Below are 5,144 nucleotides of genomic sequence, written 5' to 3' on the forward strand. Positions count from 1 at the left end.
AAAGATCAATTTGCTGATATTTTTACCAAAGCTTTGCCATTAGATCAGTTCACTCATCTAAGATCAGAATTGGGACTAATCGAAAAATCATCTTAAAATTTCTCAAAGTCTTCGGACGTCCGAAAGAAGATGAACGGACGTCCGATAATGTTCTTCAGCTATTTTTTCCAGAAAACACCTGTTCGGACGAATATGTCGGACGCACGACTTCGTTTGGCCTTCCGACAGTGCAACGGTACACTTTTTAAAGTAACTTTCTTCCTCATTTGCTTCAAACTCTTCTTCTTCTATTTCCTCTCGGACGAGAACTCTCTCATCTCTCACTCTCAAATTCATACCATTCTGAAGCTCTCATTCCCAAATTGACTCAACCAAAACTTTTCCTGATCGATTGCGACTCGTTTCTCCTGATCATTTCACCGAATCGCATAACATTTCGTAAAGTCCCAAATTTCCCTTAAAACCCTACTTTCTCATAACCGCTCTGTCAAATCTTGTTCAAGGCCTGTTTGTCCCAAAATTTCTGTGCGATTCACTTCGCTACTACTGTGTGCATCATTTGCATCCTTCATTCCACACATTTCGCACAATGGTGAATCTAAGAGGAGGAAAGGTTACTGCCGGACGCAAGCATCCACTCAGGGATGAGGAGGAGGATCTTCCTACGGTCAAACGTTCATCCAAACGCTTCAAGAGAGGAGCCGTAAAAGGTCAAATGTCAAGGCCTACTCCACAACCCACCTCTCAACCTGAATCTGGACAGGGAACCTCTTCTCAACTGCCTCCAAAATCAGCCACACTCCCTACATTCTTTGATGATGCGGCAAAAGACAAACACTCCTGGATATCCCAGAAAGGTGTCATCCCTCAACGAATTGTAAACTCTTCTGAATTTCGCCACATAGGTTTAGAATCCATTCTGAGTCTATTTGCTTTCCAGAAATGGTCACATCTCGTTTCTATGCCCAATGTTTATTACCCTGAAATGCTGTATCAATTCTTTGCTAATCTTAGGAAAGGCACTGATCAGACTGAGATTATGTCCAGGGTTAATGGGGTAGACTTAGTCTTTGATTCTGAAATTGTGAATGATATTTTAAAAACTACCATTGAACCTGGATGCAAGGACAAAATTGCAAATTTCTTTTCCTATGAAGAGCACCCTACTGCTGATAATCATTTTGATGGGGCTAAAATGTTAACTTATTTTAAAAGAAGTTTTACCTCCCCTGCTGATGCTAAACTGAATGATCTTGCTCCTGTGAATCTAATTGCCTTTTCAATCATTTCAAACCTGCTTGTACCCACTGATGGCCATAGAACTGATGCAAACAAAATGGAGTTGTATCTCTTTTACTGTTTTCGAGAAAAAATTCGTATTGATTTTGGTTTTGTCATGTGCAAGTTTTTACTTCGCTATGCCACTGATTCTCGCAGAAAATTATCTTATGGAAAGTTTCTTCAAAAGATTTTTGAGTTTTACAAAGTTCCAATTCTAGGTGTTTGTCCCAAAGAAGCATCTTCTTATGCCTTTACCAAAGGATATTTTGAAAGGAAAAATCTTGTTTTTAAAGATAATCTGTGGGCTTATAAGGGGGCATCATCTAGTGAACAGAGGTCTAAGACTGCACATGATCCTTCATCTGTTTCACTCACTCCCATTCATCCCAGGAAGTCTGCCACTAAAGCAGCTTCCTCCTCCAATGATGAAGTGATTGAGTTCCTTCGTGAACTCAAACAGCATGTTCTTCTTCTAGAACAAGGTCTAATGCTCACCATGTCCTCTGAGCAACAAACAGCCTTCCAAGACAAAAAGAACCTTCTTTTTCCCCCACCTGTGGTTGAGGAAGTTTCCCATGACAAAGAACCACACCCCACTGATCCAAGCTCATCAATTCCAGACCCTGGTTCATCAACTCCTGTGACTCCTCATGGCCCTTTCACAACAGATAAAGGCAAGGCACCAGTTGAAGAGGCTGCTGCAGATGATGAAGAAACTGAAGAGGAGGACCTCTCCCAATATCAGCTCTCTCGAAGAACACCTGGATCCACATAGTTCACCATTTAGGACATTTGCATTTTGGTTATTTCATGTGTTTGTGGTGTTCAACAATGGATATGTAGATGAATTCAACATTTGGTTATGATTATGTTTATGTTTCTTTTGGTACTGTTTGATGATTGCGTGGATGTAATGAATTTTGTGGATGATTGTGTGAATGTTTAAGTATTTTGAATGATGATTGTGTGGATGTAATGAATTTTGTGGATGATTGTGTGAATGTTTAAGTATTTTTGAATGATATTTGTGGATGAGATGGATGTGATTGCCCTTTTGTGATGACAAAAAGGGGGAGAGGACTGGATTGATTGATGATTGATGATTTGATCATGATTGATGATTTGATCAAATTTGGATTGGCTGATGGATTGAATTGGTAAAATGCTGGATGTTGGCTGCTTAATTGTCATATTTTGGATAATTGTTTAATTCGGTTGGGCAGCCAAGTGAGGGGGAGTTTTTCAAAATTTTTTTTATGATTCACTAAGTAAGGGGGAGTTCTAGTCTATTGAGAAAGGGGGAGTTTTTTATTGCAATCATCAAATCTCATTTCAAACCTTTGTTTTGTCATCATCAAAAAGGGGGAGAATGTTATTCTTGATTTTGATGATCACAAAGGTCTTTGAAATGTTTGTTTAACTCTCTTCAAATATAAGTGTTTTCTGCCTATCAAAGAATCAGGTACGAATATGTCAAGAATTGAAAATCAACCAAAAGAAGAAGCAAAAACAGGACACTCATGTCGGACGTCCTAAGGAATTGGTCGGACGTCCGAAAGGATGAAGATCATTAAGAAGAAGATTCTGTCGGACGCTCGTGAGGAAGCATCGGACGTCCGGATGGATCGGACGTACTCCTCGGACGCACATCGAACGTGTCGGACGTCCTAAAAATTCCACAAAATGTTGATGACTCTCTGCCAAGACTCTGTCGGACGCTCGTAAGGAAGCATCGGACGTCCTGAAGGATCGGACGCATGCTTCGGACGCACATCAATCTCATCGGACGTCCTAAAAATTCCACGAAGATTTGATAACTCTCTGGACGACGTTCGGACACAGAAGCTCGGACGATAAAATACCATCGGACGTCCGAACAACAACTTGACTGAGTTTCGGACGATGGGATCGGACGATGACTAAGACGTCGGACGTCCGACAGATCCAACGGCTAGCTGACTCTTCATCTGCCTTCTATCCGTTGGAAGTATTAATGAAGCTCATTTTGGCTCCCTTTAAATACAAACGATTCTGATTCAGAAGAGGACTTTTGCACACTTTGTTTACAAGATCTCAAGAGTTATTTTAGCTAGAAAATAGTCTCCAAAGCTAGATTTGTTCTCCAAGTGGTGTGAATTTCTTGTGAGCTTTTCTCTTGTGGTTGAAAGTTTCATTAGTGTAGCTTTGTTGAGGGTTATCTGAGTGATTGAAAAACTTCTTAGCTTGACTAAGTGAGGCTTAGGGCAAGGAGGAAGTGCTCCCTCCATTGTACATCTAGTTGATCATCTTTCATCAAAGAGAAGTTGCTCAACCTAGTGATTGGTCTTCAAGTTTGAGGAAAGCTTGGTAGACAATCGGTTTGATATTCTATCTTATTCTTTTTGTTTAATAAAATTCTCATTGCTTATCTATACTTGTTTTTCGAATCAATATTGCTCTCTTCTTCTAATCTACTTGATTGATTATTACTAGAAAAGAAGGTAAATTTTTATTAACCAAAAATTACATAAATTTGATTAAGATTTTAATCAACCTAATTCACCCCCCCTCTTAGGTTGTCTTTGGGCCTTACAAATTTTGTGCTGGACCTTTCAAAGGCGTAAAGGTTTGTAATACTTTAGGGTAGTGGGGTTATCTACTTAGAAATTTGTGAGATCACAGTGTGATTTAGGGTTTTGAGCGTGTGATACAAATCTTGTTAATGACAAGAATCGCGACAATGAACCCTAGATCGATGGTGATGTTTCCAAGCTTGAATTTGTTGGATGTTCCTACTCCGGACCCCTCTAATCCCGGTGATTGCGAACCTAATTGACCCACAATCAAACGAACTGGTGAACCCTAGGAATTTGTTAGAAGACGCCACAATCAAGAATGTTATTCTTGATTGATAAGCCGAAATTGAACACTAGATGACTCTAGATGTTCAAAGAAAGCTCGTAGAGCCAAAGAGAGGAATTCTCCCAAGAACGACTTCACCAAAATTCGTATTCTCCCCTTGAAAGTGGAAAACGATGTTTTATGTGTTTTACACTATAATTCCCTAACACAACTAATGGACCTTGAAACTTGGACCATAACCCTAACTAAAGGAATAATTCCAAGCTTAAGAGTTGGTCCATTTTATTAACTACTAATGCGGCCCAAATAATGATTAACTATGGACTAAGCTACATTTGGCCATAACTAGAAACAAAATTAGTGAAACTTGAACCGGAAAATTCAGTCCTTAATCTCTTTCTACCAAACAACTTCGAGCAGCCCCTTTAATGAGCAAGTAATTTGACACTTGAGACTCGGTGCTCACATCAAGCCTCTTCTCTCGAAGGGGATTTGTCCTCGAATTGAAGAATTGCTTACAATAGAGCACATTAGAGAATGTCTTGATGAATGCGAGCCAAGAAACATGCCTTCTACTCAACTTGATCATGAATTAATATGCACGTTCCAACTCACATTTCCTTCGCTAGAACCTCAAACTAGTTATAGCTTGGGCAGCCTCAATCACCACTTGTTGAGGCTTACATGTGCGACTTGTCATCACCTTTTGAACTTGCATTAACTCAACAAAAACACTAGTTAAGAGACATGAAGAGTGTTAGTAGAAAACAAGTCTTTCTCCTCACTTTTGACTATTCCTAACCACTCTTGTTTTTCCTCATCTTGCACAACAAATCTCTCAATCTCAAGTGAGCTCTCTAATTTTGCAATGATTGACTCATTCTCACTCAATTCTAGCTCTAGTTCACTCTCTTTTTCTTTCATGCTCCCCTTGAATCTTACCGCATATCTCACAATCTCATTTTGCATCTCACACAATGTCTCTCCAACTAGCTCTTGATTAGTAACTAATTTAGATGAAA

Source organism: Coffea eugenioides, chromosome 10, assembly GCF_003713205.1.
Source record: "Coffea eugenioides isolate CCC68of chromosome 10, Ceug_1.0, whole genome shotgun sequence".
Classification (NCBI taxonomy): Eukaryota; Viridiplantae; Streptophyta; class Magnoliopsida; order Gentianales; family Rubiaceae; genus Coffea; species Coffea eugenioides.